The sequence below is a fragment of the Balaenoptera acutorostrata genome, chromosome 10 (genome assembly GCF_949987535.1).
Source record: "Balaenoptera acutorostrata chromosome 10, mBalAcu1.1, whole genome shotgun sequence".
Classification (NCBI taxonomy): Eukaryota; Metazoa; Chordata; class Mammalia; order Artiodactyla; family Balaenopteridae; genus Balaenoptera; species Balaenoptera acutorostrata.
In genome coordinates this window covers 12,639,664-12,652,908 of record NC_080073.1, presented here as the reverse complement: position 1 = coordinate 12,652,908, position 13,245 = coordinate 12,639,664, and the positions used below count along the sequence as shown (strand labels likewise).

At 40.0% G+C, this 13,245-nt stretch overlaps 1 long non-coding RNA gene across 2 annotated transcripts in view; it reads right to left on the bottom strand.

Annotated features, from left to right (window-relative positions):
* The window catches only part of LOC103008605 (uncharacterized), a 448,254-nt gene that overhangs the window by 55,270 nt on the left and 379,739 nt on the right, over positions 1-13,245 (bottom strand). The window lies entirely within an intron of this gene.

The following is a 13,245-nucleotide window of genomic DNA, read 5'->3' as shown; positions in this document are numbered from 1 at the left end:
TTTGTCAAGGGTTATCACAATACCAAGAGCTAGGGCCAGAGTCTCACCTGCTCTCTTAAACCCCACTCCAGACCACTTTGGACCACATCACAGCTACCTCCCAGTGCAGAGTTTCTCATTTTAGATGCAGGGTGTTAAAGTCCTCCAAGGTAGAGAGGCTGCCTAATAGTGGATATAAAACCTGTTAGTATGACCAGCTCACTCTGGTCTAGACTGACCTTTCTGGTTTGGGGCACCAAAATATTGCATCCTGGGAAATCACTCAGTCTCTGTTTGAAAAAGAAAAATTTTGTGCACCAGTAAACCCCTCGGTTGCAGGCAAACTGGGACAGTTGGTCACCCTACCTGTAGTTTTCCCACATATGTAGGGGCAGAGTCAATCCTAACATCTGCTTCTTTAGCATCATTCTCCCATGTCCCCACCACAGCCTACATCTGATCCCCTAGGGCCTAGCTAAAGCTCAGAGCCAAAAATAGCCCCTAAACATAGTAGAAACTCAACATATATTGGCTGAATTTGTGTCCATGTTTGCCCAGCCTCCCAGTTCATGGACCATGGTGTTTTGCCCCTAGTCAATGTTCATCAGTGTTTACTGAATCATATACAGATGAAATCAGTCTGTAAGAAACAGTAATGGCAATCTTAAAGAAATAAAGAAGGTTCCAAGCAAGGGAGAGCTCTGTCTCTACAACTTGATGATGGTAGAGGACTTGGGGGTCAATTGCACATTTATGAATATCACATCTCTCTCCGCTAGAAGATCAATTGGTAGAGCCACATTTCCTCTCCTGGGCAGCAGCCTCCCCAAATCACTGCTCGACTGCCAATACCAACTGGGCTTCCAAAGGAGCAAAGGTCAAGGTAGGTGCCCCAAAGACTGTTCTAGAAAACATTTCTCATGTCTCAGGCAATGTGCTAATAATTAGCCCATTTAATACTTGCAACAACATGACACCATTACTATTATTATTCCCATCCTGTGGATAAGTTGACTAAAGCTTCTAACGGGACTGAATCCAGAAGCCAAGCTCTTAGGCACAAGGACATAGTACGTTCCATGTTATCATACAGTTGATGTATATGCCATGTGTAATAATGTGGTACCTCACTGATTTCTGTTGTCTTTGGGGTGTCCAGATAATAACCAGAATAGTTATTTTCTGGTAACTGACAGATGTTAGGGAGTAAAAGATAATGTAAACAGATCTTTGTATATTTAAGGTGGATTAAGTTTGCTTGTTCTTTCTTCTGATTTTTGAAACTTTGTGCTTGGAATTTGTAGATCTGAACCTGTGCCAAACACTGTAAGCAGTGTTCCTATATCTGCATCTGCAAGTATTTGCAAACTTAAAAATGCTTCCCTCGAAAGGCCCTAAATATGCCCTTCTGAAAAAAAAAAAATCCCATGCAATGTCTTTGTCAAATGTCCCTCCTTTCTTTCCCTTGCCCTCCCTTTTCTCTCCTTTTGTGTGAATTGGATGTTCTTGTACCAATATACCTAACTGAGGGAATCAAGCAAAATGTAAATGTAGATGAAGCCATACTCCTTGAGTATAATATCCTTAACTACTATAATTATAGAGAACATATTGGAATTAGCTGAATCCTACAAGAAATAATTCTTTAAACTTCTCTTATTTAACCTTAGAAATGCATAGAATCAAGAAATTTTAACACTAGAGAGAATCTTAGAAATAATCTAGTTTGGTGGTTTTCTACCTTTGGTCTACAGAGCCCTGGGAGCCTGATTAGCGAGTGACCAGCCAACAGGGTCCCATCAACATCAAGGAACAGTGACAGGTAACGGTCAAATAGGGGATCCTGCTCGTCTTCAATGAGCACCAATGGCATATGTTGTGAGCTGACCCGCCCAGCACGTATTGCAACCCCTTTCTAGCTGGCCTCCTGTCCTGCACAGTGCCTGGGTTCAGTCAAGCAACACACAGGTACAAGTGAGCTACATGAAAAGGCAGCCATAGGCTGGGGGCTCAGATCTTCTGGCAAGGACAATGGCAGCATCATTAGGCAGAGCTGTGTAGAGTTTCTGGATTCCAGTCTATAATATGGTAGGTATCAAGTGATGGGCAAGTGACAATGTGGCTTCCACCAGAATAGGGGCATGGTGGAAAATTCTCTAGCTGCTTTGTTCCTGGATGGGCAATATGCATGCCCAGCCGTCCAGCCTTCCAGAGACTCTGTAGGCTAACTTGTACCTTTTATTAAGCTCTTCCTACCTGAACTGCCTACAGTAGATTTGGTGGTTGCAATCAAAAACCCAGACAAATTTGCTTTCATGTCTTGATGTAGTGTTTCCTTATGATTTTATTTAACCAAAGAATTCTGGGAGGAAGAAAATGTGACAACTATAGATTCTATCAGCTGCCTATCAGTTCTGATTCTATCAGTTCTTTTATATACAAAGAACTTGGGGTTCAGGGAAGTGAAGCTATTAGTGGTAAAGCTGAGTTTAGAATCCAGTTCTCATGATAGGCTCACCAAGTGATGTTCCAGAAAGTGACCTTGGCAAACCAGATCCCATTCAATTGCCCAGTCCTTAAGAATCACCTAGGTGGCCTTTGGCTGGCCCTTCCTGCACACTTTTTAAAAAGCTCCAGTTTTACAAATGAAAATATTGTTTCCTTTTACATTTCAAAAGTTTTCAAATGTCCTGCTGTAGACTATCAAATCTTATTATTTTGTGAATGTCTCCATTATTCTAATAAAATGTGATTAGTATTCCTCAGATTTCTCTTTTCCAAAAGTATTAAGATATTTGGGGACAGTTCCTAGAATGCTACATCAATCTTTTTTTTTTTTAATTACAAAAAATTTTCCCAAAAGGTGTATCTATGTCAATATGACCAAAATGGTGCAGGTCTTTCAGATTATAGTACTGTATCACAGACGGAATCTGAGATTATATACTATATCATAGCTAACAGCATGAGTTCTGGTATCTGGGGCATGTTATCTACCCTCGTTAAGATCTCAATTACCCTATCTGAAAAAAACACGAGTGATAATCATACCTACCCATCTCATGGGATTGTTGTAAGAACTACATGGAATCCATGCAAAAATTGCACCATGCCTAGCCCATAATATATGCTTAATAAGAGTTAGCTGCTATATTTTTCTTCTTCTCCTTCTTCTCCTCCTCCCTCTTCTTCTCCTTATTAAAACAAAATCTTAACTATGATAGGGAAAATTCCAGAGAAAATTGCTTCCTGTCTTCCAATCCCAAACTCCTTTCAGATTTCAAAAGGAACTGCCCCAGAGGGCATTTAGTTATTTGTCCCAGCGTCTGCTGGTACCTTTTTTTCTGCCCAGGAATGAGGGGGAAGGGAGCAGGAGCAGCTGGCCGACACGCTCTACATTAGATACCACCCACATCATGCAGGCTGTCACAGTCTGTGGAAACCTCATGCTGGAAGCCCATCTCTCAGAGAACCTTCCATTTTCCCGGCATCATGAAGAAAATGGCTGACATATTCCAGAGTTTGCAAAGTGCTTCGCTGAAGAGTTTGACTTGATCCAAAAAAACACCTTCTGAGGAGGCAGGCTGGACAGATGTCTTTACTCTCTGACTTTTCAGGGTGCACGTTTAAGCTGGCAGATGGCACACTGGGAGGTACATGGCTGGTCACTGGCACATTTATATCTTCTGTCTTTAGTCCAGGACTCTTTAGAGATTTATATACAAGTAACACTTGAATAATATATTTGAATAGCCAATTCTAAACCAATTTATAAATCATAGGTTGTACATTTCAAAACCAAACAGACCAGTAATCTAAGTGTGTGAGTCAAGTCTGGTGTAAGGCAATAGGCAGGGTGGTTTCTGAGAGCATCTAAAATTCCCTACCTCCCTGAAAACATTCACCTTCAAGAGTCGTTAATGTGCAGGCTTACTGTCACTCTTACACACTGCTGCTGGGGATAAAAAATGGTAAACAGTTTGGCACTTTTTAAAAAGCAAAAAAAACCCCAAAAAACCCCACCTACCATATGATGTAGTCATTTCATGCTTGGGTATTTACCCAGGAGAAATAAAAGCATACATCCAGATAAAGACTTGAACACAAATACTCAGAGTAGTGTTATATGTAATAGGCAAAAACTGGAAACAATTTAAATGTCCAGCAACAGGTGAATGAATAAACATATTGTGGTATATCCACAATGGAGTTCTACTCAGCAGCAAATAACAAACTATTAAAACACACAACAACACGGAAGGACCTCATAATAATTATGCTGAGTGAAAGAAATTCTAGAAAGTACAAATTAATCTAGAGAAAGCAGTTGAGTTTACTGAACCTAGGGATGGGCAGCAAGGAGGAGGGCACAGAGGGTAGGAAGGAATAGAATACAAGAAAGCACAAAGAACCCTTGGAGGGTGATGAATTTTTTCATTATCTTGATTGTGATGATGGTTTCATGGGTGTATACAGAGGTCAAAATTTGACACTATAAATATGTGCAATTTATTATATGGCAATTGTATCAGTTTGCTAGGGCTGCTATAACAAAGTATTGATACCACAAACTGAGTGGTTTAAACAACAGAAATTTATTTTTCCATAGTTCTGAAAGCTAGAAGTTCATGATCACGGTGTAGGTAGGGTTGGTTCCTTCTGAGGGCTGCGAGGGGGAATCTGTTTTGTGACTTTCCGCTACCTTCTGGTGGTTTGCTGACCAACACTGGTGTTCCTTGGCTTGTAGAAGCATTACCCTGATCTCTGCCTTTGTTTTCACTTAGTGCTCTCCCCATGTGCATGTATGTCCACATTTCCCCATTTTATAAGGACTCAGTCATTTTGGATTAGGGGCCCACCCTACTCCAGAATGACTAATCTTAACTAATTACATCTGCAATGACCTTATTTCCAAATAAAGTCACACTCTGAGGTCCTGGAGGTTAGAACTTCAACATATGAATTTGTGGAGACACAATTCAACTCATACTAGCAATTATAGCTAAATAAAACTGTTTAGAAAAAAACAAAAAACCTACCAAACCAGTTAAACTCAAAATTCAACCATCAATTTTATGTAAGAGTTGAACTTTTCCCCTTTTTTTCCTAAAATTGTCACCTTTTTAAGTGTGAACATGGTACTCATGCTCTCTCTCTCTCTCTCTCTCTCTCTCTAGTTTAGACTACTCCATGTTGTGGGGTGATTCAGTTCTCTTATCCTTTTTTTTTCTCCCCTCACTTTTAACTCATGAAATTTCTCAGGAACCTTCTTTCTTGGAATGTGCTGAGACATCATGTGGCCTTTACCCGGTGAGAAGACATCATTTCTACATCAAAACCACCCCATTTTTCTCTCATTAGTTCCAAATACTTTAAGTGGTACTGCTTGGCATGAACATGATCATAAACACAAACATAAACACAAACACTGGCACTAGATGGCATTTTTCTTCATTCAATTATAAGGATGCTATTCAAATGATTCAGAATATGCTTATATTAATTTTTCAGATTATTATTGAAATTCAAACAAATAAAATTTTCTTACAGGTATTTTGTTACCTAGCAGACTCCTGAGGGTATATCCACAAAATCCTAGGGCGCCTGAGGATCCCAGTTAAATTTATACTACTGCTAGAGAAAGATTCCTGACCTAAAAATCAAAGAATGAGATTTTAGGTTTAGTGCTCCTATTAACCAGCAGTGTGACCTTGGATAAGGGTTTAAATCCACCCAAACTTCTCAGATGCTCTTGAGGTACATGGAAATGTTAGCATTCTTGAGACTTGAGTTTGCTCATCTGTGAAATGAAAGGGCTGAGCCAGATTATCTCTAAGGTTCTTTTCAGCCCTCAAATCCTATGGTACTTGCTGAACTGAATTGCAATACAGCCTCGTTTCTAACGACAAGCCTAAGTCACCACTTACATATCGCACATCTCTCTGTGTTTTTTTCTTCTCCCAAAGTCACAAAACTCAAAAACCAAGTCCCTTTTCCAAAAGACTGTGTACAGTGCAAGGTTTGGGCAGTATACAGACTCAAGGGTACAATGTGAGTCAAACTTCAGAGAAATAAGGATTTCATTAGATGATCGGTCTGGTAGGAGAGTAGTTAGTTATCCATGAAAATGGAATACAGGCAATGTTTTACTCAGAAGAGACTGTTAACATGCTCAGAGATATAAAGTGTGAACGTCTCTGTTATAAAATGGAGTGCAGTCAAAAATGCAGACAAACTGGACAGAGGAAGGTGTTGGATGAAATGTAGGGAAATTCTGTGAGCTTCCGTGTTTCTGCAGGATGTGTATAAACCATTTGTGTCTACTCTGCCTGACAATCTTTCTCTTATAGCCTGGTAGGCCCCTAGGACTAAAAGTAAATGTGGATATTAAATTTATGGTAATAGGGGCACTGAATTCCAGTGCAGTAGTCTCTAAGCATTTTCTTACGAGGAAATATTCTGAACTTCTTTAAAGTTTTATGGTTACTGAAAGAAAAAGGATGTCAATGAAAGGAGTTCAAGCTGCAATTGGGGCAGCTGACAGTCACCTCTCCGTGCTTTAAGTTCTCTGGGAACTTCGGGAAGGCAAAATGGTGAGGGTAATCAGGTTAGCCATCCACCAAGAACAGTTTTTTTTTTTTTTTTTTTTTTTTATTTAGGGTAGTGGTTCTTATTTATTTATTTATTTATTTATTTTTTTTTTTGGCTGTGTTGGGTCTTCGGTTCGTGCGAGGGCTTTCTCTAGTTGCGGCAAGCGGGGGCCACTCTTCATCGCGGTGCGGGGACCGCTCTTCATCGCGGTGCGCGGGCCTTTCACTAGCGCGGCCCCTCCCGTTGCGGGGCACAGGCTGCAGATGCGCAGGCTCAGTAGTTGTGGCTCACGGGCCCAGCTGCTCCGTGGCATGTGGGATCTTCCCAGACCAGGGCTCGAACCCGTGTCCCCTGCATTAGCAGGCAGATTCTCAACCACTGCGCCACCAGGGAAGCCCCCACCAAGAACAGTTTTAAGAGGAAGTGAGAGGAGAATATAGCCAATATTTTATAATAACTATAAATGGAGTATAACCTTTAAAAATTGTGAAACACTATCTTGTCCATCTGTAATGTATACTATTATACGTCAACTATACTTCAATTTTAAAGTTTTATAATAATTTAAAAAAGGAAGTAAGAATTGGAAAGCCCTGTCTAGCAGCTGTTCTATGTGTGTTTTTTTTGCTGTAATTATGGCCTCTTCCTTGCTGTATGACCCTGAGTCCGTCATGTCCTCGCTCTCCTACCTTGTCAAACTCGTTATGAGGACTAAGCAAGATGAGAACCAACAGTAAGAGAGATTGCTGTATTTCTAATATATGTTGCTATACATTTAATACAGATCGCTGTGTGTTGCAAACTTTCCTCTACTCTTAGGCACACACCTCATCTACCTTTGCCAGTTTCCCTTGCTATTCGGTGTAGCTATGTATCTGAGTTCTTGCCAATAGAATGTAGGTGGAGGTGAGGTGAGCCATTTCTTAGCCTGGCCCATCAAATTTTCCCGTGTGGTCCTTTCTTCTGTCTTTGTTTCCCCATCCTCTGTGTGAATGGGAAGGAGTCTACAGAAATAGAGGAAGAAGAATCAAAAGATGGAAGCAGCCTACACCCTGAATGACCATGTGGAGGCCACCCAGCCAGGAACACACTCTGTTACACAAGTGTGAAATAAACTTGCCTTATTTAAGCTCCTGGGGTTCTTTATTTGTTCCAGCAGCTAGCATTATATTTACTAATACATTAATATTTAGTGAATGCTTGCTATATGTTAGGCACATAAACATCTCTTTAATCCTCACAAACCGCATGATATAGATGCAGTTACAAAGAGGACTTAAATAACTTGTTCAAATCCATACAGGTTGTGCTGGAATATAAACCTTAGTAACACGAATAAAGAGCTCTAGCTTGTAACTATTATAGTATATTGCCTCTTTCAATATAAGAAACATTACTAAGTGTATTACCTGGCACAGAGTAAGTACTTAATTTATGTTAATTTATGTTAGCTATTATTATACAGGCAAAAAAGAAATCAGAATGGAGAGCAAATAATTGAAAACAAACATATCAACTAAAATCTTTATAACATAGAAGCAAAAAACCTAAATAATCCTTTATTTTTTAGTAAGGCCTGGCTGTCTAAAAATAAATAGTAATGAAAACAGAAAAAATTGAATATGTTAAATTGATGATCCAAGCTATAGTTTATGTATCCATAGTTCAATAACCAAAATGGGCATTTCTAAAGAGTATGTTTACTATAACATATGTTTTAGCAAATAATTGATAAAGGCCTTATTTCTCACCAACAGAAGACTGGTGGAATTATACAGCCATAAAGCATTATAGTTTTAAAGACTTTTTAATAATATGAAGAAAATGCTCATGATATAATGTGTTCTAATTATATAGAGACATTAATTTATTAATTGATTCAATTCATCCATTCAAAAAATGTTTACTGAGTACTGATTACATGCTGGGTGCTGGGCTAGGAGACAGCCATCTGGTCTCTGCCTTCAAACAGTATATAGTGTAGCTTCTTAGTGTAGGCTTCGTCAACAGACTGGCACAGTCCCTTTCTAGGGCTTAGTTTTCTTATGTGTAAAATAAGGAGGTTGGCTTAGATGATTGTCAAGGGCTATGTATGCAGCAATTAAATTAAGTGGAAATGGGATTCTTGATCCAGTCAGGCATAAGGACATTATTTGGTGTAAGTGCAAGGTTATAACACAACTAAAATTGCGAAAGTACCATAAACCTATCAATGTGAGTTATTTAGAACAATGAATCACCTTGGTTTGATCCAGACTAAGGGGTTTCTGAGATGTGAAACTTTTCGGACTAAAACCTGCAAAGTCCTAGGCAAACCGAGATGGTTGGTCACCTTAGTTTCATGTCAAATTATTAACTTAAAATGCTAAAATAATTTTAATTAATAATAATCAAATTATTTTGCTAATAACAATTAATACTTAATAATTACAGAAACCTTAATGAATACCTTTTTTGTATTGGAATGATTTCATATGCAGTACAAAACTGAAAGAACAGGAAATATGAATATGTAGTAAAGTCACTCAACTGTCAAAAATTTTTAGAGAAGTACACATTTCGTGTGAGGGTTAACAATGATCACAACAATCACATAATTATGAGTTTTACAGTCATCATCCTCTGAAAGCTTGGTGATGATTACAGTTTTGAAACTATAATCTTAATTCAGAGGCTGTAAAGAACACTCTATTAATATTTCAATTAGAGAGAGACATTTTCTTTATTATTATTATTATTTTTATTGAAGTATAGTTGACTTACAATGTTGTGTTAATTTCTGCTGCACAGAAAAGTGATTCAAAAGTGATTCCCCTGTGTCATACAGTAGGACCTTGTTGTTTATCCATTCTAAACATACTAGTTTGCACCTGCTAACCCCAAACTCCCACTCCATTCCTCCCCTCTGCAACCCTTGGCAACCACAGTCTGTTCTCTATATCTGCGAGTCTGTTTCTATTTCATAGATAAGTTCATTTGTGTCATATTTTAGATTCCACATGTACGTGATATCATATGGTATTTGTCTTTCTCTTTCTGACTTACTTCACTTACTACAATAATCTCTTAATCTCCAGGTCCATCCATGTTGCTGCAAATGGCATTATTTCATTATTTTTTATGGCTGAGTAGTATTCCATTGTATATATGTACCACATCTTCTTTATCCATTCATCTGTCAATAGAGATTTAGGTTGTTTCCATGTCTTGGCTATTGTGAATAGTGCTACTATGAACATAGGAATGCATGTAACTTTTTGAATTATTGTTTTGTCCAGATATATGTCCAGGAGTGGGATTGCTGGATCATATGACAACGCTATTTTTAGTTTTCTGAGGAACCTCCAAACTGTTTTCCATAGTGGCTGTTCCAGCTTACATTCCCGCCAACAGCGTAGGAGGGTTCCCTTTTCTCCACATCCTCTCCAGCATTTGTTATTTGTAGACTTTTTAATGATGGCCATTCTGACTGGTGTGAGGTGATACCTCATTTGATTTGTACTTCTCTAATAATTAGCGATGTTGAACATCTTTTCATGTGCCTATTGGCCATCTCTATGTCTTCTTTGGAAATATGTCTAAGTCTTCTGCCCATTTTTCAATTGGGTTGTTTGTTTTTTTGTTGTTAAGTTGTATGAGATGTTTATATATTTTGGAAATTAAGCCCTTAGTGAGGGATATATTTTCAACTTTTAAAAGTTGTGGCTTAAAACGGCATATTATAATTTTGTTCTTAAAATACAGATGTCCTTTTAAAGATTATTCTAAGATGATCACCTTCTAAAGTTTCACCTTGCTTTCTTCCCTCATTTACCACATAGACTAGTACAATTAGGCTAAAACCAATTATAATGTTTCTTCAAAGTGAAGCTGAAGAAGCTCAACGGGATAGTGAGGGAACCCAAAGGGATTTGTAGTGTCTCAACAAGGCTAACTCCAGGGGCAAGAACTCCTCCCTACATCAACAGTAAGACCTGGCTCCCTTGGGAACTCTGGGGCCCTTCTATCCACTTCCATTCTCCTCCAAAGCCTCCAAGGTTTTCCAATATGTAAGAAATAAATCAATATTTACTAATAAATTTAGGACCCCAGAACTGGGTGAGCTCACTAGGAGTAATTCAGATAGATTTGAGGATTCTACAAAAGAAACAAATGAGTTTGGTTTAGTTATCCCTGTCTGTTGACTGTTTCCTCTTCATTCATCCCAATGATAAGGGGCTTTTAAGTGTCAGTTGATAAAACAATCCTGAAACCACTTTGCAGAGTTACAAAATGGCAGCTCCTAAAATTTGGACCCATAAACCATTTAGGCAATTCATCAAATTTCCAATGACTGAATCAAACGTCAGATTTCTTTATAAATGCTCTGCCTACATTTGTCCTCCTCTGTTCCACAGCAATCTTTCCAACACACAGCAATCCTCATCCTCCTCCACAACCAGGCCCCCCCCCCTCCCCAACTCTGGCACGTACATTTCTTCCTAATGATAATGCTCCTTCTGTCAGGAGCCAAATATATGCCATGGTCAAGGGGAAACAGGCAGAGCTTCCGTTCTCACCCTTGCCTTGGGGAAGAAGGAAATTAGTTTAAATAAATGATATGGTGATTTAAAAAGAAATGAACAGTGGAGAGACAGAGTCTGTTTCTCTCATTGGAGCTGCTAGTGCTTTTAAAATATTCTGTCACCTGTGTCGGTTCTGTGAAATAATCATCCCACCTGTCTGACCTGATGTCTTGCTTTAGTCCTCACTATCTGGCTAATAATGCCGAGTGCTTCCATGTGTTGAATGCTTACTGTATACCAAGACCTGCACCAAGTATTTTACAGGCTTACTCTTACTTAACCAGCACAACCCTTTGGGATAGATACTGCTATTAACCCTACTTTATAGCCAAGGAAACTAAGGCTTAAAGAGGTAAAGTGACTTACCCCAGAGGGACACAGTTCATAAATTGCAGTGCTGGGATTTAAAGCAGTGTCAGCCTGGTTTCAAAGTTCATACCTTGGAGTCTGACTCAGTTTCTTCTTAGCTGGGCTTAAAAACCATTCTCATGAAGTCTCTTCCAAAACCTGGAGGCTGTTAGATATCTTGCCCCCTAGGAAGAGTAACTCCAAACCACCAAGAATTGCTTCAACTGCTCCCCAGGGCCTACCTCTGTAAAGCCCCACTGTGCAAGGTACAGAATTGTTTCCCCTCCTCTCCCAGAAAAACCTAAAGGAGACTCCCTAAGAAACCTGTGTTCTGTCTTTCCCTGATCATTCAAGTTCTGTGTTTCTACCAGAGGCCCACCTTCCTTCAGACAAACTCCAAGCTACATGTAATCAGCATGAGAAAGGGAGGAAGAGACAAAAGTATGGCTCTTGAGAAAGGTTCTGGACAAGTTGCTTTGAAAGTTTTAAAATCTTCTTTTATAGGTAGCACCCTCCCACTCTAGTTGCAATGGGCTGTTTCCTATAGTTGTCCTTTTACCCTTCACTTACCTTCTTCCCTAAATCCTAATATCTTCTTTCCCTAGAGCCTTCTAAGGCACACTGTGACCCACTGGTATTTATATGACAGTTTCAGGATAATATAGAGTAAATGGTCATATGAGAGCATCAAATATTTATCAAACATCTATGAAAGACACCAAGAAATGCTATAAGAATCAAGATATAAGATTATTGTTGTTAAACTTCTACTATGTTTTCAAGGAATTCAAAAGATGATTCTATAATAATGAATGTATCCATCCTAATTCCCCAGAAGTTCTAAGCTTGGACATCATGAGGAAATGTCACCACATTCTCTTGCGTGAAGTTGCTTGGCACTGAGGGGTTAATAATGCTCTAGCTTAAATCAGATCCCCCAATAACAAGAACCAAGGGCTTCCCTGGAGTCTCGCTCTAAGCTGCCCACTTGGAAGATGAAACTCTGGTTCATGAGCAGTTTCCAAAAACCCATTTCCACCTTGCTCTCTGACACCCCCCTCTCCAAACAGACTATATATATTCTCAATCCTCCGCTTATTTGAACACAACTTTCACACCTAACAAATCAGAAAGCTGTAATTACAAAGTTTCAGAAACGTTTTCTGAAAGCCTCCCTAAATAAGAAGCTGCTTCGCCATTCATTTAAGTGTCATAATACTCTCTTTCCGCGGCAAGGGCTCAGACCAGTTCCGCGTGCACGTACACCCAGGCATGTATACCCAGGCATGTACACACAGCACAAGGAATCGCCATTCATTTTAGGAGGAAGGGTCAGATTTCATACTGAGACTTGGTTCCCTCGGGTTGAATTTTATCTGCTTCTCAGTCCCTGGAGCCCAAGTTCTACGATGCACAGAGATCTGGCACCGTTGTGCCTAGTTGGCCTGCTACCGTGGGCTTTCTTTTTTTTTTTTTTTTTCTGGTGTGTCTTTTGCTAAGAAACGGCAATGTGTTTTGCCTGCCTAACCCAGCCGCAGCCTGTCGTCCCCTAGACAAAAAGCGGCAGCCCGCTGCTGCCTGCAGCGGCCGCGGCGGCGACGCAGGGAGGCCGGGCCACCTGAGACCCGCGGCGCTACGCCTTTGTTGGGCCGGCTACAGATGGTGCCCCAGCACTGGGTTGAGCCGGGGGCGGGCGTGGGGGGCCGGAGGACCAGAGGGGGAGGCCGGGAAGGGGGTCGGACGGGAGGGGAGGAGACCGTGG